Below are 24,462 nucleotides of genomic sequence, written 5' to 3' on the forward strand. Positions count from 1 at the left end.
CATGCTGCCTTTGCTTCGATGTGGCTACTTGTGCTCAGCCGTCTTTTACGGAGAATACTAAAAGGGACTTGTTGCCCATTTGTCCCGCAATCTAAATATTTGGAGGTTTTGTGTTGAGTTGGCTGATAATCACCAAGTAATCAGCTTCCGGTCAGTACTTTCACGAGAGTTAGGCCTATGTAAGTAGGTTACAAATTTCGTTCACTGTGGCATTCACGCGGTGATGTCTCGATGTATTCGGCAAGGGTGCATTTCATAGGTGCAGCCCCAAACTGCACAATGTATGATGGTACACCAGTAGGTCTATTCAGTTTCTTGACTCACGCGTCAGTCACCCGCGGTCACTGCAAATATAAATCTTATAGCCTAATGATTTTATGTTTATTTTTTCGGATAGATCTAGGCCTAATAGGTTTTCTGACATTGTACGTTTTCGGACGGCCATGTCTATCGGGATTATTCGCGTTATAATAATTATATTCGCGTCTGTGGCGACTCACAGACATTGTAAATACCCAGATGAATTTTCGATAAAGTTGTCTTCTATAACCGAGTGGGAAGTTTTACAGTTATTCTTGTGAATATCGAGAAAACTACGAATGTTCTTAGCGTTCGAAAACCCATAAAACGGGGATATGAGGGTAACCATGGTAATATGTGTTAAGGTTCTCCTGATGGCCTACACATCGGGAATAAAATGATGAAGATTATGATAACGGGGGCAGAATGTGAACATGGACCAAATAGACAACTTTACTCAAAATATTATCTTTTTAACAAAGATTTTCATGCAAGCACAGGGACCCCACATTTTTGTTTTGGTAAGGACGTTGAAGATCCCGGTTAGAATAGGTCTTCAGCACTCCATGCTTGTCATAAGAGGCGACTAACAGGATCAGGTGCATGTCATCATATCCCAACTGCTTGGTTTGATACTCATATCAATCAATCAATCCATACATGATTATTTACAGACCACCGCCATATTGCTGAGAGCGGCATTAAACTACAAACAAATCAAACAATTTACCATGCTGAAAATTACTTGTAAACTTAACAAATTAGAGAACTTTATATTTCTGTCCTAAATGAATGTCAGGTACTCCATTCACTATTATGTAAGCAAAATACTTACTCAGGTAACGTATTTCAGCTGGAATGATGGTCGCCTCAATTATTCTGTGCATCATGTCCATACTCCATACTCTCCGTACACATTGCCATCCCTTTGTTGAAACACTGGAGATATCGAGGATGGTACAGTACATAGTTTCCAGATTCTCATGCTGGTTGTACAGTGTCCACACAATGGAGTCATTGGTCAGGCTCATAACTTGGTTGAGCATTTGTATTATTCTACAATGACGGCAAGGATCATTCGATTCCCAACATGGGTACAATATGTGAAGCCGATATGTTTCCTGCCGTGATATTACTGGAATATTATTGGTAATAGTGGCCTGGAATCCAATTCACTCAGTCTCACTCACTCTACAGCCATGCAACTTTACATTTACATGCATGTATCATCATGGATTTATCTAGACTTGCTCAGATTTGGGGCAATGGCCCCAAGTGTGAATACTATGATGCTTTGGTAAAAGATCTGACGCAACAACTGCTCTTTATCCTAATGGCTCTCTTTTTACAATTCTTATTTTGATACAAGTGCAGGAACTTGAAAGTTCATTTGCAAAAAAATGTATTAACAAGCGTGTGCCTGAATCTTGACGTATGGGTTTGTTCTCAGGCCAAAGTGTTAAACATCTAAGATCTGCATTAAATTTCAACCAGGTCATTGTCATCTAATTCCAATAATGATATGATATAACTGGAATACTGTTCAAAGATATGTTAAACCTAACTTAATTACTCACTCGCTCTATTTCCAATAAGTTAAATACAGTCAACTATGTTTATAACGAACACGCTTATAAGGAACTGAGGAACATATAACGAACATATGTTTTAGTCCTAAACATTTGTTGTATAAATGCTGAATATAAACTCATAACAAACTATGGTTATTACAAACTAAAATTAGTGCTCCCTTCAAGTTTGTTGTAACAGTTTACTGTATGCTATGTTTTAGTTATGAAAATCAAATTCCACCAGGGGACATTATGTTACATGCCGAATAGCACTTGCAATTTATATTGAATTCACTCTCAAATTCATCTTCGTGATAACTCCAGAAGTGTTTATTTTAGTAAGATGAAATCTGGTGCATATTTTCCTAAGTTTGGGGCATTGAAGTGTTAACTTTTTAGTGATCCTCAGTAAAGATCACTATTTTGGCGTTCTTATGTTAGTACGCCTTCTTTGTGTACTGAACCAATCCCTTGTGTTTGTAAGACATGTTTGCAAGCGCTAGAACCCATGGTAATGAAGCATGTGGTTGGCTGAAGAGTGATAAGGTCATGTTATGTGTACTCTGAGTCTCAGATAATTGGAGGCAGTCACACTGAATATAACATGTATTTCCCCAACCGGATGTGATATTATTCAACAACTTCCTTATTAAGGTTTAGGTAACTAAAGGAATGATACTTTCTGGTATAATATTATCTTAACTGATAATCACCCTAAATTAACACTACCCTGGGTGATAATAAATGTGCTACTCTGTTCCAGATTTAGGTGACATAACATTTACAAGATTACTGACCTGTGTTTGGCATTTTTTTAATATGCAGGTATGAAGATTATCGTGTGTAATTGTGTTGTGAAATAAGCCGTATGTAGATTTAGCTATTCACACATTTTTTCCTGTGATCTACTGGTGAATCCGTTAACAATATACTATAAGATAACTTTAGAGAATCTTAATGCAGATGTCAGAAGAAATTATATCTCAAACAATCATTGTACTAGGAATAATGTATTTTAATGACTTGTTATTTTAGTTGCTGCTTTCACCATGATCACTGTAAAAAATCGCAAGGGTAGCACTTTTGTGTATTAGGGGTTATTTTTAACATACTGACCCATTTAACAAGTCACCATTAGAGATCAACAAATCAGGGATTGCGACAAGGCTTACTGCGGTCTTGCTATTTTGAACAGGTTGGTTGGTTGGTTTGTTGTTTAACGCCGCACTCAGCAATATTCCAGCTATATGACGAATATTCCAGCTATATGACGGCGGTCTGTAAATAATCGAGTCTAGACCAGACAACCAGTGATTAATATTATGAGCATCGATCCACGCAATTGAGATTGATGACATGCATCAACCAAGTCAGCGAGCCTGACCACCCGATCCCGTTGGTCGCCTTTTACGACAAGCATAGTCACCTCTTATGGCAAGCATGGGTTGCTGAAGACCTATTCTACCCCGTAATCTTCACGGGTCTTTTGAACAGGAAAACAATATATTGACTTTTTTTAAGAATCAAGTTGCCATTCTCTTTGTCAACTGAGGTTTGTCATTCTTATGTCAGTCAGGGTGTCAATATACATGATATAGCAATAATCTGACCGTGGCTGCTGTAAGAATGGGAAGTTGGTGCCATCTTCTGATCTGTTCACTTGCAAATTTCCCGAAAATAATGTAAACAAAGTGTTATCTTATCTAACTGGCAGTGTTTGAAATAAGTGCCTGTCCATAGGCCCGTGGCAGTCTTGCATTTTATTTTATTTCATACACTTAGCACTCACTGATCACAAAGCTATACTCAACAACAAAAGTTCCTGTGACACCAATATTTTAGTGTATTATTCAAACAAGTAAAGTTTGCTTTTCAATATTGTAGTACATGTATGCAATCAAGTCACAAAAACGCAACTGCTACAGTAAAGCATGCATTCCATGTAAAAGTTTACTTTTATGCAAACCCCATGCATTTCACTACCCAAGAATGGGTATAAAAACATGTGCGTTAACGGGATTCCATATGCATTGTTTAGCATCGTGCTGACAACAACCACTCAGAAAAACAACAAAATTACGCAATTATTCAACATTACAAAATGCAACGCCTGTCCGAAAATGAGCGCCTGCTAGCCATTGGTATGCTTGTAGCATATGATTGTATGCTTGATGTTGCAAGACAATTTAACGTCCATTTTGGTGTTTATGGCAACATTGGCAACAGACGAATGCAATCAGAGACCATCCACGGAGTGGCAGGTCACACGTAACCAATAATCGACAAGACAGCTGGATTGGAACAACACACCTACGAAATTCCAGCCAGCAACAGTGACTGCAAGAAGCATCCCTGGCCTTCGGCGAATATCTTCACAAACCGTACGTTGTCGCATCAGATGTGCAGGGATTGTCGCCAGAAGACCTGCCAGATGTCCCATTTTGACAGGAAACCACCGTCTAGCACGTCTACAGTGGCGCAGACAGCGTCTATGCTGGACGGCCATGCAGTCGGGAAAAGTTCTATTCACTGACGAGTCTCGTTTTCACCTCAGCAACAGCGATGGACGGATTCGAGTGTGCTGACCTCGAGGTGAACGTTACGGCAATCACCAATTGAACACATGTGGGATGAGATGGATCGGCGCCTTCGACGTCAACCACGTGTTCCACAGACACTCCAGGAACTTCGAAACATGCTCCAGCAGATATGGACAGATATCCCACAGGACTTTGTGCGACGCCTGGTCCTTTCCATGAGACAAAGATGTGTTGCTTGCATCGCAACCAGAGGTGGACACACGCTATTGATTTATAAATTGACATTTTGGCATGTTCATGTTTTTTATGAAATCATGCAAGTCAGTATGGCAAATTAAACAATTTGAACACTTACAGGAGTCTTTTATCTTAAACCGAAATTGTTTCAGATTTGGTAAAAAATATAACTTTGCATTAAATCTTATTCAATGTCACATGAACTTTTGTTGTTCAGTATGTTTGCAATGTGCATGGAGGGTTTAAGACAGTGGGAGTGCCAACAAGCAAAAGTATGAGGAGGGCACTTGAAACGTGGTGTTTTTTTATTTTTCCATTTCAAGTTCCTCTCATGTTACCTTTCTTACTTGGTACAGGATGCTTATAAGAATTTTGTGCAGATTGGTCTGGAAGTTGGTGAGAGGCAATTATAGGGAGAATCATGTTAATGTGGCAAATACACTATATCCTGATAGTTCTCACTGCCACAGTCCTAGTACCATGTCTTTTTAAGTTATGGGTACAATGTGTGACGTCATTTCTGGTGTACCCCCGTCGTGATATTGCTGGAATATTGCTAAAAGCTGCATAAAACTTTACTAACTCACTCACTTTCTAAGGTAAACTATACAAACAATTTCTAACTGTTTTGTATGGTTCTTTTTATCCCCCACCCCAACAAAGTTGGATTTAGAAAACAATAAGGTTATAGGGTTCGATTCCGGATGAAATATTCCACATCTATCAGACACATTCTGAATCATTGCCTTTAGCTATTTATGGGAATTTTTGAAATTTGTATTACTGGGCATTATTTCCAGATATATTTCCTTGGCAAACATTGCATGTCTATATATAAAGCACATACTGAACAGAACTGGTGCCATCTGATATTAAAGAGTTTTAGAAATTTTATTTTAGAATTTCCATTGCAGCTATTTTGACATGGGCTAAGAGAAATGTTTGGTCAGTTACCTGGTTTTGGACCATAAGTGTTAAAATGGGCAGGGATATAGATGACTTTTTAGCTTTTTGTGTCTGATTTTGTTAAACACCCTCTTTCATCAATTTCCTAAGCAACCAGGGTGCTTGTTAGTATATATATATATATATATAGTGTTGCGTGTGGTCCCTAGACTAAGGAAATTGAAATTTCTCATCTAATCAAAATTCTTCTATTTGTTTTAAGGTAGTATACAGCACGGGAAAGAAGAAGGAAGATGACACAGAATTAGACCTCTACCAAGCTAATACCGTTGACCAGATGAAATCGTCAGGTCTGGTCACAGGTATTGTTTTCAGATGAGTCTCAATTCAGTTTGCGGAATCAAGACGGCCGTATCCATGTGTTCAGAAGGCAAGGTAAACGTTTCCATGATGCAAGTGTCCGTGAACGTGACAGGTTTGGCGGAGGTCAGTCCTGGTGTGGGGGGCATCAGTTTGCATCCAAGGATCCCCCTTTATCATATTCATGGCAATCTTACTGGTGGCCGATACAGAGATGAGGACCCCTTGTGATTCTGTCTCTCAAAGCCATTGGACCTCGTTCAGAGGGGCATTCAGTGATCTCGCCCAATTGAATCTGTTTGGGACATTTTGGGATGTTCATGATAACCACCCTCCTCCTGCAAACCTGCTACAGCTCATCGTATTCCTTCAGCAAAAATGGCAGGCAACGGCCCAGGCAACGGCCCAGGCAACATTACAGACACTTGTGAACGAGGATGGCCGCACCCATTATTAACTGTGTATAATGGCATGTGACTCTTCAAAATAACCCTTCACACTTTCCTTTCAACATAAGGGTATCATCAATTTGTTTACTGGTGTCTTGTCAGAAAAATTCCTCCATTAAATGCCACAGTGTCTGAAATTACCCAATGTGTTCAGGTTGTCTTTGTAGTCATTGAGATATGATGGAAATATTGGGTGTTCCCCTACTTGTTTGCCGTAGTATTTTTATAAACCAGCGTTAAGGGAATCAAACAGTATATGTATTTTAAAAAAAGCCTTTTTGCAAATCTGACAGTATATGTGTTTATGAACTAGCATCAGTTGGACCAGACAGTATATGTATTTATTAACTATCATCAGTGAGACTAGATATTTATAAGCTAAATAGGATATATGTTTAAATACCAACATTTAGTTGACCATAATTTTGGTTTTATAGCTCATCTGAATTTACGTCTGAGTTTAAATCAAAAGGTTTGTTGCCTCATATTTCACTATTATCTCATTTGGTTTTGCTTCAATACACATGGTACTCCAGCTTTGTTGTCCCTGCCCTATTGGTGTCCTCATCTTGATCCTCCAAAATACCTTGAAATTAATTAATGGTAAAAACTTGGGGGGAAAAGATATTGAAGGGGGGAAGGTCAGAATAGTAAGGGGAACTGTGTCCTGAAGCTGAAACACAGATTTCCTTAACCATTTGATAGCTTCTCTCATCTAAAGAAGTTATGTGGCATTGATGGTTTCAAACGTGAAGTCTTCAGGATGACCAGATTAAGGGTCACCTGTGCTACTTCTGCCTTACTTACATTCAGTATCTCAATCATGTGGATCATTGCTGATGATGTCAATCATGGAATTTTTGGTCCAGACATAATTATTTGCAGACCCCGCTAGAATACCTGAGTGATGAGTTAAACAACAATGTTGTAAACTGTTCCCAAATATATATTTTTTAATCTAATGGGCAATGTTTAACTTGCTAAATGTGTCTGACCAAAATGATAATCAGAATGGACATTACTATTGCACCTTATCCAAACATGGTGCTTGCCCATAGTGCGACATAGAACATGAAAGCATAGCTAGAGGGTAAGAAAAGATGGGAGTTAGGAATGACGTGGGAAAGACAGCTTGGTCGCCTGTGAGAGTATTTCAAAGTTTAGCTTCTCTGAAGGCTGATGTTCTGTGGTCATAAAATTAATTATTAATAGGAAGGTTTTTTTTAGAGTCAAGTATGCTACAGATCCTTGTGGCATAGTGTGTGTTTATCTCAGTTTGTTATTTCCTTTCATATGAAAACTGTCCTTCAATTGCGAAAAGTTTTAATCATCATTATCGTAATAATATTAAATCTCTGATAATGTGGGAGCTTGTGTACCAGTACCATATATGTTAGCCTTGATTATTTTAATTCTATTTTGAACTTCTGTAACCATGGTAATGTGCTGCCAGTGTGTTGCACTAGTCTAGAAGTATGAGTGTGAATGTTATTCAGACAGAATGAATGTTAAATATGTTTATCGTTGTAATTTTGTCACAATCGTGTGTCATGTTTGTATACTGTGAAGCATATTTCTATGATTAATAAATATATTTATTTGGTCTCAAAGATTGTTTCTTTCTTTATTTGTTTTAATATCTCACCAGGGTTTGAAGGACGAGTGATTTTAGTGATGTTATTGGAGATGAAGATAAAAATCAAATTGTGAAGTTCAGACTCTTAAAAGTTGAGAGAGCTGAAGTTTTTAGATTAAAATTAGGCTTTTTTCCCTTACATTTGAATTTTGTTTATATATTTTGAATACTGCAATGGTGGAGATGAAACTTTGTGAACCTCATTTAAAGAGTCTGCTTATAATTTTCTTTCTGAGTTTTGACACTAGCCACTGCCCTTAATTGTTTTAAACCAGTCACTGCTTAAACATCCCATCAATGTCATGGTGTTTATACTATCTTTTTAGCCATGGGGACCCATGAAGATCGGGTGAGAATAGGTCATCAGCAACCAAAAAGGCGACTATGCTTGTCATAATAAGCGACTAACAGGATCGGGTTGTCAGGCTCGCTGACATGGTTGAAGCATGTCATCGATCCCAAAATGCGTGGATCAATGCTCATGACATCAATCACTGGATTGTCTGATCCAAACTCGATTATTTACAGACCGCCGTCATGTACCTGGAGTATTGCTGAGTGAGGCGTTAAACAACTAACAAAACGTGTACTCGTCAAGGTGACACATCGTCTGGACACAGTCATGCACCAACCAACCAATCATTAAAATACTTCATGCAAGTTTCCCACTGAAATATCAATGCATTTGCTTTAGGTTTTTGTTTTACTCGTTTTTGACATTGGTCTGTCGACAAATTTAATGTTAACGGCCAAAAGGTGGGACAAATTTGGACATATTAGGTTGCCAAAACGCTGCTTAACAAACAACCATGGTAGAAACTCCCGAATGCTTTCCATGAAATTCAAAATTCACTTGCGTTTCCTTGTGCCTTTTCTGATAAACGAGTGCAGCGTTAAAGAACAAACAAACAAACCATGTCCGACTATGGACCCAGACCCGGCTATGTGACCATCACAGCGTCCCTTGGAAAATTTGAGGTCGCCTTTTTCAATATTACTTACAAATCACTCAACATGTCTGTTTTTTTCCCCGTTCAGGTTCATGTGATCACATTTCTGACTTTAAATCCGCCACACTCAAGTCCGAATATTAATACGACTCCAGCTTCTCGCCCGCCACTTTATAACTTGATAAGTTTCTGTATTGTAAGAATACTAGAAGTCTCATATTTCAATATAACTTACAAGTCACTGACTCGATTATTTACAGACCGCCGTCATATAGCTGGAATATTGCTGAGTGCGGCGTAAAACAACAGACAAACAAACAAAATCATGTTGTCAATCACTGGATTGTCTGATCCAGACTCGATTATTTACAGATCGCCGTCAAATAGCTGGAGTATTGCTGAGTGCGACGTTAAACAACAATCTTCATCAATCAACATCGTCAAAGGTCAATGACATCCTTTGAAGTCAGACCGCCTCCGTGGTCTAGTGGGAGAGCGGAAGGTCGGGGGTTCGATCCCCGGCCGCGCCATACCAACAGACGTTAAAAGATGGTACTTGTTGTTACCCTGTCTGGCGCTCGGCATTAACGGACTTGTCGGCTCGGAGTCGATATACTGTGTCTTGAGTGGGGTATTCATGTAAAACTTATGCATGGTATCAGTTATCGAGCACGATAAAATCGGCAATAGTCTGGATTAGTTCAAGCAGCCACATACACACAAACACACACACGCGCAAGTGCAATAATCTTGAATGCGACGTTAAACCCATTTCAGCTCACCTCAAAAGGATTGTATTATTCGTGGGGTGCATAAGAGAAAGGCAGAACGTTGCCCCATGACCACATTTCTGACTATAGATCCACCAAATTCATGTCCGAGTAGAACGGGTAATTGATCATCACATAGTATCTCAAAAATATGCCACGTCTCAAGAATACAGGATTACTGTTGTATTCGCCTGGTTAGAATCATTTGATCGTTTTGGGGCAAATAAAATCGACATTTTGAGTGATTTCAAAGTTATATTGAAACAGGCGACCTCAAACATTTCTTTCAAACCTGTTTCAATTTAACTTACAAATCACTCAAAATTTCAGTTTTCTTCGCCCGTTACGGGTTTATTCACCTGTTAAGGATCGTGCGATCACATTGCCTGCTTAAAATCCGCCAAACTTTTGTCCGAGTATTAATTACGACCACCACTTTTAAGCTGGATAAGTTTCTGTATTGTAAGAATACTAGAGGTCTCCTGTTTCAGTATAACTTACAAATCTCTCACAATTACGGGTTTATTTGCCCGTTAAGGATCGTGTGATCCTTTAAACCAATGTCCGACTATATGGGCCAGAACCCGGCTTTGTGACCAACACATGGTTCCTTGGGAAAGATCTTCATCCGAAGAATACAAGAGGTCTTCTGTTTCAATATAACTAGCAAATCTGTCACAGTTAAGGTTATTCGCCCGTTAAGGATCGTGTAATCACATTTCTGACTGAAATATCCTTTAAACCCATGTCCGACTATATAGGCCAGGACCCGGCTTTGTGACCAACTCATGCACTAGCTGTACCTTGGGAAAGATCTTCATCCGAAAAATACTAGAGGTCTTCTGTTTCATATAACTAGCAAATCTGTCACAGTTACGGTTTTATTCACCCGTTGAGGATCGTGTAATCACATTCCTGACTGAAATATCCTTTAAACCCATGTCCGACTATATAGGCCAGGACCCGGCTTTGTGACCAACTCATGCACTAGCTGTACCTTGGGAAAGATCTTCATCCGAAAAATACTAGAGGTCTTCTGTTTCATATAACTAGCAAATCTGTCACAGTTACGGTTTTATTCACCCGTTGAGGATCGTGTAATCACATTCCTGACTGAAATATCCTTTAAACCCATGTCCGACTATATAGGCCAGGACCCGGCTTTGTGACCAGCTCATGCACTAGCTGTACCTTGGGAAAGATCTTCATCCGAAGAATACAAGAGGTCTCCTGTTTCAATATAACTAGCAAGTCTGGCACAGTTAGGGGTTTATTCGCCCGTTTAGGATCGTGTAATCACATTCCTGACTGAAACATCCTTTAAACCTATGTCCGACTATATGGGCCAGGACCTGGCTTTGTGACCAACACATTGTTCCTTGGGAAAGATCTTCATCCGAAGAATACTAGAGGTCTCCTGTTCAATATAACTTACAAATCTTGATAAAATGTCTGGTTTTTACCACGTTTAGGTCCATGTGCTCACATTACTGACTTAATATATGCCAAACTTATGTCCGAGTATTAATTACGACTACAGCCTATCGACCACCACTTTATATCTGGATAAGTTTCTGTATTGTAAGAATACTAGAAGTCTCATGTTTCAATATAACTTACAAATCTCTCACAATCACGGGTTTATTCGCCCGTTAAGGATCGTGTGATCACATTTCTGACTGAAATATCCTTTAAACCCATGTCCGACTGTATGGGCCAGGACCCGGCTTTGTGACCAACACATTGTTCCTTGGGAAAGATCTTTATCCGAAGAATATTAGAGGTCTTCTGTTTCAATATAACTAGCAAATCTGTCACAGTTAAGGTTATTCGCCCGTTAAGGATCGTGTCATCACATTTCTGACTGAAATATCCTTTAAACCCATGTCCGACTATATGGGCCAGGACCCGGCTTTGTGACCAACTCATGCACTAGCTGTACCTTGCGAAAGATCTTCATCCGAAGTATACTAGAGGTCTCCTGTTTCAATATAACTAGCAAATCTGTCAGAGTTACGGGTTTAGGATCGTGTAATCACAATTCTGACTGAAATATCCTTTAAACCTATGTCCGACTATATGGGCCAGGACCCGGCTTTGTGACCAACACATAGTTCCTTGGGAAATATCTTTCTCCGAAGAATATTAGAGGTCTCCTGTTTCAATATAACTAGCAAATCTGTCACAGTTAAGGTTATTCGCCTGCTTAGGATCGTGTAATCACATCCCTGACTGAAATATCCGTTAAACCCATGTCCGACTATATGGGCCAGGACCCGGCTTTGTGACCAACACATTGTACCTTGGGAAAGATCTTCATCCGAAGAATACTAGAGGTCTCCTGGTTCAAAATAACTAGCAAGTCTGGCACAGTTAGGGGTTTATTCGCCCGTTAAGGATTGTGTAATTACATTCCTGACTGAAATATCCGTTAAAACCATGTCCGACTATATGGGCCAGGACCCGGCTTTGTGACCAACACATGGTTCCTTGGGAAAGATCTTCATCCGAAGAATACTAGAGGTCTCCTGTTCAATATAACTTACAAATCTTGATAAAATGTCTGGTTTTTACCACGTTTAGGTCCATGTGCTCACATTACTGACTTAATATCTGCCAAACGTATGTCCGAGTATTAATTACGACTCCAGCTTGTCGACCACCACTTTATAGCTGGATAAGTTTCTGTATTGTAAGAATACTAGAAGTCTCATGTTTCAATATAACTTACAAATCTCACAATTACGGGTTTATTCGCCCGTTAAGGATCGTGTGATCACATTTCTGACTGAAATATCCTTTAAACCCATGTCTGACTATATGGGCCAGGACCCGGCTTTGTGACCAACTCATGCACTAGCTGTACCTTGGGAAAGATCTTCATCCGAAGAATACTAGAGGTCTTCTGTTTCAATATAACTAGCAAATCTGTCACAGTTACGGGTTTATTCACCCGTTAAGGATCGTGTAATCTCATTCCTGACTGAAGTATCCTTTAAACCTATGTCCGAGTATATGGGCCAGGACCCGGCATTGTGACCAACTCATGCACTAGCTGTACCTTGGGAAAGATCTTCATCCGAAGAATACTATAGGTCTCCTGTTTCAATATAACTAGCAAATCTGTCACACTTACGGGTTTATTCACCCGTTTAGGATCGTGTAATCACATTTCTGACTGAAATACCCCTTAAACCTATGTCCGACTATATGGGCCAGGGCCCCGTTCCACAAAGCAATCTTAGCGCTGCGATGATCGTAAGTCTTTGTTAAAGAATGGGCGTTACGATCGCTATGTGGAACGGGACCCAGGACCAGGCTTTGTGACCAACACATTGTTCCTTGGGAAAGATCTTTATCCGAAGAATACTATAGGTCTCCTGTTTCAGTATAACAAATTACGGGTATATCACAATTACGGGTTTATTCGCCCTTTTAGGATCGTGCGATCTCATTTCTGACTTGATATCCGCCAAACTCATGTCCGAGTATTGATACAACCACCACATTGTATCGGGAAAGGTGTCTGTACCTATAGGATACCAGAGGTCTCCTGTTTCAGTTTAAATTAATTTGCCTGTTTAGGATCATGTGATCATGTTTCTGACTGAATAAGTAACCCATGTCCGAGTACCAACCAGACTAACATTTCGTGTCTTAGAAACACCTAAATAATCCAAATCATACTACACACTTCTCATATTTCAACATAACTTACAAACCACTCACAATTTTACTCGCCCGTTTGGGATTACGTGATCCCTGGCTATACGTTGTTTGTTAGCTGTTTAACGCCGCACTCAGCAATATTCCAGCTATATGGCGGTCTGTAAATAATTAAGTCTGGAACAGACAGCCCAGTGATTGATATCATGAGCAACGATCGACAGGCACCAACCAAGTCTGCGAGCCTGTTCACGACATAGAGCATAATTGACTTTTTACGGCAAGCTTGAGGTACGTCTGACAGGCTCAAGTCCTTATATATGTACATAACTTTTAGTTAAGATTTATTAGTTAGTAGTCAGGTTATATGGCCTTGTAACCATTTTAACTAATTAGTTTATTACGATATTTACATTCTAAGAATATATTATTAGTTATAATATTAGTTAAGTTTTATACCTTAGTATTTTATACCTTAAACATTCATTCCATAGCTCTGTAACATTAAGTAAGCTTACTCTCAGTCTAACTTCCACTAATTGTCACACTGCATGCTTTTGACTTACAGCACTCTTTGCCCCAGCGCGCCCCGGCCCAGTCTATTGTCTTGTTGATAGGCCAAGCTGGCCATAGCTACAACAATGTTTTGTTGTTGAATTTTAGAAAATCAGTTCCTGCTGTCACTTCACAAAGAAAGACCATATACTAGGCGAGATTTATTGCCGCATGCATTTCTTATCATGTGAGGATTTGGATATGTGAAGGAATTTATTCATACTTAAGGTTAGTTGATTATTTATTTTATGATGTAATATAATGAATGGTTTCTAATTATTTCGATTAGAAATAATATATATTGTAGAATGCATTCTTAATTTGATTTATTAGAATAATAATTAATCTTGTATATATTTATAGTTCTTGATGAACTCACAGTTCAGTGAGTTATTATTATCTGTATAAGACAGTATTAAACACGAAACCTAAATATATAGATAAGCTAAGTATTATAAACCCCTCTGTACAGTAATGGAAAGTGAATGTATGTCTGTATGCTTTATGTATGTTGGTAATTAAGTGCAGGTGTTGTACGTATGTCTGATATGAGTGGCTGTTGTACTATATATTTTTATACACTATTTTACCATAGGATATCACTTGTATACAGTATTCTGCATTAATTTTGTATTTCTTTATTAAGCAGATTTGTCAGTGACAACGTTCACCGTGCAATCATTGTTACCGGTATTACCAGTTCAGGTTTCACCTATCTCGTATGTAATGTTCATTATCACTTTATTATCATATTAATATATTTTGTATCTGTGTACCGATGTATTGTACGGATACGTCTGATGTATTGTGTAATGTAAAGTAAGTGCTTTTCATTAAATGGAAGTAATATCTATATTTCAGAAATTTAAAGAGTAACTATACCGGATTGTATATATTTATTTCTATGTTATATTTGCTTATGTTGTACTTTCATTGTTTCAGGCTGAATTAAGTACGTACGATAAGAAGCCGAATGAATAAATAAATAAATTTTGGCATATCTTTCTTTTTATCTTATTGTTTTCAATCACTGGGTGATGAAATTCAACATAAAAATAATAATAATAAATATAAATGGACAGATTTTTTATTTACAGATGTGCCAAATTGACAATTTAGGCGTAGGATCTAGGTTAGTTTGGTATTTTCCGCATATTCTCACAATTCTCACGTCGATTATCTGTCTATAGTACCTTTCTCCTAATACCGATTGTCATATTTTGGATGCGATCGTTCGGCCACTGCGTTTATCTGCAACAACTAACTCACTAGACACCTCCCCCGTGAAGATCCGGGGTAGAGTAGGTCCTCAGCAACCCATGTTTGCTGTAAAAAGCAACTATGCTTGTCGTAAGAGGCGACTAACGGGATCGGGTGCTCAGGCTCGCTGACTTGGTTGATGCATGTCATCGTATCCCAATTGCGTGGATCGATGCTCATGATATCAATCACTCAATTATATGGTCCAGACTCGATTATTTACAGACCGCCGTCATATAGCTGGAATATTGGTGAGTGCGGCGTAAACAACAAACCAATCAATCAACCAACCAACTTCTCTCAAGAAATAACGTCGTCCAATATGACGTCATTAGTTGCGAGAGCATATTCGAATCACCAGAAATGACATCATGATAGAACAATGTTTTACGCTTCGTTCTTCATTGTTTATATATGCAACTATTTAAAAATACGCTTTAGGTAGACCCAGTAAGATAGTTACATATGTTTTGTAGGTGAAATGATCTGCACCGATGGTCGAATTTGTCGCATTTGTTTCTCACCTGTTGAAAAAAATGTTTGTTTGAAAACAGCGGTCCAGGGGGCGCTGCGGAATTTCCGTCCTTGTTGCTAGCTCCGTATGCTATTGTTTACATACAAAATGCCTTCTCGCTGTTGCGTACCGCAATGTGACAGTCGTTCTGACGGCCACGGTTTTCCTCAAGATCCGGATATTTGCATAAAATGGCGTGTGGCGATTAGAGGGGAGGATCCGGCATCCAAGAAATTATGGAAACCAAGTCCATACTCAGTGGTTTGTCGTTATCACTTCCTTGACAGCGACTACAAGCCATCGGACACCGGTAAGCGTTATTAGCAACGAAGTTAGTAACCGAATGAACGGACTAATGGTATTATTGTACTGTACCTCAGAATCTGGTATTGGTGACACACCAAATGCAATACAATATTCAGTAATTTTGATATGTAAATCAATCATGACTATAGTGTATTAGTCACGGTATATTTTTTTTTTATCTGGGTGCACAATATTGGGCTCACCCAAATATTGGCAGAAAAAAATATGCCAGTCGTCCTCTGTGCCGCATTTTACTGAAATAATTAATATTTTTTGTCCTTATATTAATCTATTTAGAATCTGTGAAGTTATGCCAGTCTTGAGTAGGCTTATATATATGCAAAAAACTGTTGAAGTTGATGTTCAATCTGTTTAGGAGTAGACCAAATATAGTTCTATTACTATTATAGAGTTCTATACTATTAAATGAAGTATCTTAATAATAATAGATGTTCTAGCTTAGATTTCATTCCCATAAATTTGTCCCAACGTGCACCTCGGCCTCGGCTGCCCGAACACTTCCGAGGGAAACCGAATGTCTCCGACGGAAGTAGAGGTCACACAACACACTCTCCTACCCAGCGAAATATGTTGTGTGTGATGTTAGCCGATCGTGATGATGACTTTTTGCCAGTCCTCGCAGTCTCAGTTAGTGCTCAGACCCCCCCCCCCCCCCCCCCCCCTTGGTTATAGCGCTACATTGACTCCAGCGGGTGTTCTCTTTGCACTGATTTCGCGTGCTCAGAATTCGGCAAATTTTGTTGGGATTATGCCTAGACAGATTACCGTTAGGCCTAGACAGATTACCGTTAGGCCTAGCTCTTTGATCCCCTGCCAGTGTTTGCGTTTACGGCGTCCCATATACAAAAATACGCACTGAAAAAAATAGGACGCAAAAAAGTTCACTTCACGCATAACTTATTGTTGTTTTGTTTCGTGTTTCTCTCGCTCCCAAAACCCATGTGATAATGTGTATCCAATATTCGCGGGGTTCCGGTGCAAGTTAGATTTCGGCGGGAACGCGGGAAACTGAGTGGTATCCGATGACGTTTCTCTTCCATGTCGTGTCCGTAATGGCGTCGCTGATTGGTTTACAAAACGGAAATAGAAACGTAAGCCAATCGCAGACCTTGTTAACAGTATTTTGAAAAATAGGACAATAAATATAAATAAGCAGAAAGAAATAACTGCATTTGCATTTGTATGGTTTTATGCAGGGATTTATCCATGAATCTAAACTTAGTGTTTGGCACACTAAATTGGGAAAAAGTGTTATTTTGTTTGAAACTGGGATTCATTCAGTCCAGACTCTTATTTACAGTCGCTGTCATATAGCTGGAATATCGCTGAGTGCGGCGTTACACAAAAAACAAACACACAAACATTGCATCAGCTATGTGAACTTGTAAGATTAGCTTATATATGCCAAGACTAATGAACTGGTGTAAACCAACAAACAAACTGACATTGATGTCTCAGTTATAATGTCTTTGGTCCAATACTTGGACATGGGAGTCCAAGAGCAGTCACTGTTTAATCACTTGATCCCACATGGGGATTCTGGGTTAGCAACCTATTCTTTTTCTGAGACATTACTAAATGACTTGGGTGGTCAGACTTGGTGATTTAGTTGATTGTCTGTCATTATGCTCCCAACAGCGAGGATCATTACTCTTAATAAGTCCTGACACAATTATATGCCCAAGATGTCTTTTATTTCACTTATCATTATATAAAATGTTTAGCATGTTTATGGGTATGCTGAATCTTGAAAGACATACATCATCTTATTTACTATATTTGTAATTTCAGATATCAATGTGCCATGGCCTTATCACGTGGGAAGAGGATGGTAAGATATGCCTTCTGTGTTAATTTTGTTCCCAAATTCTTTTGTTCAGTTCTAAGTAAATACCATTTATGTTAAATATAATTATTATGATTATAAAAAAAGTATTAATGAAAAAAGAAACTTTCCTTTTGACCCATAGCTACAAGTACAATGTATTTTGTTTTTCAAAACATATACTCTTTATGTGTCAGTAATTTATATCTTTCATAAAGTTTGAGATAGTTCTTAACTTTCATCCCTATAATTTCAGGGGGAAACCGAATTAACATATACTCAACAACAAAAGTTCCTGTGACACCAATATTTTAGTGTATTTTTCAAACAAGTGAGTGAGTGAGTTAATGCTTTACGTCACATCGGCAATATTTCAGCCATATCGTGACGAAAAATGTGACAATTTGAATACATACATTTCTAACTAAATTAAAACCTGTCATCGATGGACAGTAAAATTACTAGAATATCACAGTTTATTATTTAAAACTAGCATACAACTATAAAAAAGATAGCACTATAAATTACGGTACAATATAAAAAAGGGCTATAGATCGCCAGCAGCTGAAGGTAGATCACCATGCTAGGGTCCATGGGGACTTACAGTACTTTTGCTACCTGCATGGACCCCAGCCGGATTTACATCATCCCTTCCGCTGTTGGCGATTAATGACAAATGTAGCCAGAATAAATGAACATATATTCTACGATTAAAATTATGGTGAAAAAACATTACTTTGAATGACGTGGTCTGACATACCCTCTCAGGGGGACAATCATTTTACACTACTTCAACCCCCATCAAGGGTAAAGCCACAAACAATCTCAGTTAACAATTTTTCCGCTACCAATACTAAAATATGTATTATTTACAGAACATATCATCAAAATTTATGTAATAATTCTATTTCTTTTAAAAAATCTATAATTAAATGACTACTTACGTGATTAAAAAGATCCTTTAGCGATGAAACTTTGAAATACTTGTCCCTTGTGATGGAAAAATCAACACAGTCAAGCAGGACATGCTTGACCGTGATTCTCTCATCACAAGGGATGCAAAATGGAGGATCCTCACCTTTTAAAATATATTCATGAGTGTACCTTGAATGGCCAATACGACATCGTCTTAAAATGACCTCTTCAAATCTGGACTGACAACCCAAGTAGGTATAACCGATATTTGCTTTTATTGCATGTAATTTATTTATACCCACTTGGGTGTCCCACTTCTTCTGCATTAGAACTCTGATATAACATCTAATGACAGGTTTATAATCACTGTATGGTATCAGAAGTGGTGTCACAGATTTGTTGAGTGCTGCTTTTGCAGCAGCATCAGCCATTGTATTACCAGCAATTCCGACATGGCTGGGTAACCAACAAAAGACGATGTTGTATTGGCCAGTAGCAAGATTATTATGTAACTCAATAATGTTAAGTAAAATTGGATGTTGACACGAAGTATTTTTTATTGCCTGAAGACAGGATAAGGAGTCCGAAAAAATAACGAATTCCTTATGTTTAGATTGTGTATTTATATATTCTAGAGCAGTTAAAATGGCTTTTGATTCAGCTGTAAAAATTGAAGAGTCATCTGGTAATCTAGTTGATATAGTTCTGGATCCAATGACGGTGGCGCTGGCAACAGCACCTCCATCCTTGGATCCATCTGTAAATATTGATTTGTAAGTGTTATATTCACTTCGTAACTGATTATATTCTTGTTGATATTGTAGTTGGTTGGTGTCAGATTTCTTTAGTTTAGATAAGGTAAGATCCACCTGTGGCTTTACCAATTGCCAAGGAGGAGAAGAAAGCAGACGGAAAGGAGAGATATTCTGGAGCTCAATTCCTGCAGCAGAAACAAAAGGTTTAATTCTGATTCCTAGTGGTGGAATAAGGGAGGACTTTTTATTAAAAAGATCCCCATAAAGAGGATTAAAAACGCAGTTGTAAGCTGGATTGGACTGGTTTGAATATAATTTAGTTATGTATTGTAATGATAGTTTTATACGGCGCTGTTTAAGAGAGGGTTCATCAGCTTCAATGTATAAACTTTCAATAGGAGATGTTCTAAAAGATCCAAGACAGAGTCTGAGACCTTGATGGTGGATGGAATCTAAAAGTTTGAGATTGCTTTTACAGGCTCCACCATAAATGATAGAGCCATAGTCAAGTTTAGAACGGACAAGTGATCTATATAAGTGAAGGAGGGTCTTCTGATCTCCTCCCCACTTGGAATGAGAAACGACCTTTAATAAATCTAGTGCCTTCAGACATTTAGCTTTCAAATATTTAATATGTGGTAAAAACGTAAGATGGTGATCAAAAATTATTCCTAAAAATTTAGCTTCTTTTACGACTTTTATTGGTGAACCAGCTAGATGTAATTCTGGGTCCTTATGTGGTTGATATTTTCGACAGAAATGGATACAATTTGTTTTACATTTAGAAAATTTAAAGCCGTTCTGCTCTGCCCAATTATTGATTTTATTTAGACAAAGTTGCAACTGTCTTTCAATCGTGTTCATATTTTTACCTCGACATGATATATTAAAATCGTCAACAAATAACGACCCATCAATGGAGTCATTCAAAACCTTAGCTAAACTATTAATCTTTATACTAAATAACGTTACTGATAAGATGCTACCTTGGGGGACACCTTGTTCTTGATCGTAAAAGTCAGACAAAGTGGATCCCACACGTACCTGGAAATGTCTATCTGTTAAAAACTGAGATATAAAAGAAGGCAAACGGCCTCTCAACCCCATCTCATGAAGATCCTTTAAAATTCCATGTTTCCAGGTCGTATCATATGCTTTTTCTAAGTCGAAAAATATAGATACGGTGTGTTGTTTATTGATGATAGCATTTTTAACAAAGGACTCTAATCTAACTAAATGGTCAATAGTACTTCTATTTTTCCTGAAACCACATTGAATATTTGTTATGAGATTATTTGTTTCTAAGTACCATATTAATCTATTATTGACCATTCTCTCCATGGTCTTACAAACACAGCTAGTAAGCGATATTGGCCTATAATTGGAAGGATCAGTGTGATCCCGGCCAGGTTTTGGTATTGGTATTATAACAGCATTCCGCCACGATGAGGGGAAATTTCCCGTTGTCCAGATAATATCAAATATATTCAATAGGGTTTCTAAACACAAGTCAGGTAAATGTTTCAGTAACTGATAGTGGATATTATCAGCACCTGCAGCAGTATCATGAGCTTGTCCTAAGGCTGTATTTAGCTCATGAATGGAGAAAACTTCATTATAATCTTCACCATTATCAGAGTTAAAATTAATTTTCTTTTTTTCATGTTGGTCTTTAAATTTCTGAAATTTTGGTATATAATTTGCTGATGAAGAATGTTTAGCTAGCGTTTCTCCTAATTTATTTGCTATATCAGATTTAGCAGTTAATAATGTGTCACCCTCTTTAAGATGGTGAACACTAGATTTGGAACCTTTACCTTTAATCCTTTGTACCATATTCCAAACTTTAGTTATCGGTGTTCGGGAATTTATTTTAGATACATAATTCCGCCAAGATTGACGTTTATTATGTTTGAAAGTACGTCGAGCTTTTGCATTTAAAATTCTAAATTTGTTTAAATTATGGACAGTTGGGTGATGGCGGAAATACTTCTCTGCCCTTTTCCTAGCTTTCCTAGCTTGTTTACAATCGGTGTTAAACCATGGTTTACGTATATGTGGATTTGTAGAGGACTTTGGCATACATTCGTCAGCAATCTCATGTAAAGCATCAGAAAAAGCCTGCACAGGATCAACAACATCACTAAAACATTCAGGTCTGAGTTTATTTGTGCATAATGTTTGAAATAAAGGCCAGTTAGCTTTTGCAAAGTTCCATCGCGTTGAAGATGGAGTATCAGACGGATGTATTGATTTAATGAAAGTTGGGAAATGGTCACTTCCACAAAGGTCATTGTGGACTGACCATTCAAATTCGCTGAGTATGTTTGAATCAGTGATAGATAAATCGAGAGAAGAGTAGGTTCCAGTTGCAGGATGTAGATAAGTGCTTGTATCATCATTAAATATACAGAGGTCATTATTGGAGATAAAATCTTCAATTATTTTACCTTTATTGTTAGTGTTTGTACCACCCCAGAGTGGGTTGTGGCCATTGAGATCACCCATGATTACACAAGGCTTGGGCAGTTGATCATAGAGATCTTGAAGGTCAGACAACTGAAGAGCTGACGAAGGTGGAAGATACAAAGAGCACAGAGTAAAAGCAATGTTCAAAGTAAGTCGCACTGCAACAGCTTGAAGAGTGGTGTTAAGTATAACAGGGCTATGAATAACATCATGCTTTACAATAATTGATGATCCTCCAGTGGCCCTTTCCCCAGGAGGAGCAAAAGAATGATATGCCTGAAACTGGCGTAAATTAAACTGATCAGTCTGTTTTAGATACGTTTCCTGTAAGCAGACTGCTGATGGTTTAAAGTCCTGGACTAACAGATGTAATTCATTTAAGTTAGTCTTCAGTCCTCTACAATTCCACTGGATAATATTCTGTGAAGAAACTATCTTTTCGGGGGATTAATTGGGGATCTACCCCGCACTTTCTTTGAGGGCGAACAGCTATGTGCCCTGGAATGGATATCAGACACATCCATGTCTTCCAGTGAACCAAACTTATTGAATATCTTGATTGGGTTTTCTGATCCCTTTGGGGCTCTGCCACTTTGATTGGTCTTTGAAGTCTCGGGTCTAGGTTTCAATTTGCTTTTAACAATTTGTTTTTCATTTGTGTCAGAAATATGTTGTGAATCTGACTGAGATAAGGATTGTACCTTTGTAGGAATCTGATCGCGAGATGACTCGGACTGAATTGGAGAAGTGTGAAGAAGTGAATCTGCCGTTTGTGTGGACTGTTCCGGAGAAAAGACCTGAGGAGATTCTGTTTTTACCCATGTCAAATTGGTTTGACAAGTTATTGAGGATGTTGTGGTTGGCAGATTGGCTACATTAGCGTGTGACTCAGAGGGTATTCTGGTGACGGAAGCATAGGATTCTTTTGCTTCAGTGGTTTGGACAAGTTTTTTTTCATCGGCAAAACTAATGTTTCTTGTGAATTTTATTTTGTTTATTTCCAGTTGCTCTTTCCACACGGACAGTTTTTAGAAAAAGACGAATGACTGCCTGAGCAGTTGGTGCATTTTTTAAAATCACTGTCACAATCTTCTGATACATGTGTCTTCTCACCACAGTGAGCACATGTAACAGACAATGTGCAAGTGTTAACACCATGTCCGAACTTTTGGCATTTGAAGCAGCGTAGAGGGTTTGGAATGTAGATTTCAACATTGATGTTACAGTAACCTGCCTTTATTGACTTGGGAGCAGTAGGTGATGAAAATGAAAAGAGATATGTATTTGTTGGATGGGTTTCGTTGTTTTTTCGGGCTGTGAACCGTTTAACATGTATTACACCTTGATCAGTCATTTCAGAGGTAATATCTGTTTCAGTCATGTCAGCAAACAACCGATCCCGATCTCTCACAATTCCTTTGCTTGTGTTTAGGGTTCTGTGTGGAGAAACGGAAATCGGGACCCCGACAAGCAGTTTGGTGGACAACAGATTGGTGGATTGCTGTTTTTTCGTACATTCTATGAGTAGAGAACCTGAACGCAAACGCTTGATGTTTCGTACATCACCCGCTATGCCGTTTATACCTTTTGAAACTGCAAAAGGGTTTAGAGTAAGGGGCGTCTTGTCAAGAGTTTCAATCACCAGGAAACGTGGCCAGTATTCGATTGTTTTGGACGGTCGTTTGTCATCATCATTTTCAAGAGGACGTTTGGTTTTTTTCGAAGGGGTTTCATAATCCATGTTGAGCGTGTAGTGATTCATCATCCGAGGTCCCCACCCGCCATGGAGTGTCATAAAGACGATGCTAAAAACAAGTGGATCTCCGACTTGAAGCACCAAGGATACTCAGATGATATACTCAAGCAGAAAAATTACAGTTTAATTTTTCCACCAGATTGGCCCATGAGCCACCGCCTTCTGGGCATAGGACTCTAGGCAAATTTCATCATTGAAATACATATAAGTGAAAAACATACATTTGAAATTCAACTAAGACATCAGTTGTAATATACAAGGCCAAACCTCAAGTAAAATATAATTCTGAAATAGAATTTGTGCAAATATAATTTTGAATGCACAGGGCTCGGCATGACCAGCCGATTGATAGGACCGGGCCCATCCTACCACCCGTCTAGGCGAAGTAAGGGTCAAAGTGGTGTATTGGGCAATGGAACGCTAATCCTGGAACCAGTGCCCTCAACCACCAGACTCCCGTCCTCCGCCGACACAGGGACGCAACCCACGGCAAACAGGTTGCCCATTTCAGTCGCCTCATACGACCAGCAATGGGAGGCTGTGGAAATATTCTACCCCGGTTCCACACGGGGGAAGAGCGATTAGCGTTACCCAGCACTCACCACGAGGAGGTTGCTCTTCACGAGTGCCTTCAAACAAGTATAGCTTGGTTTTCAATATTGTAGTACATGTATGGAATCAAGTCACAAAAACGCAACTGC

Source organism: Haliotis rufescens, unplaced genomic scaffold, assembly GCF_023055435.1.
Source record: "Haliotis rufescens isolate VD_foot unplaced genomic scaffold, xgHalRufe1.0.p SCAF_25, whole genome shotgun sequence".
In the NCBI taxonomy this organism is placed as follows: Eukaryota; Metazoa; Mollusca; class Gastropoda; order Lepetellida; family Haliotidae; genus Haliotis; species Haliotis rufescens.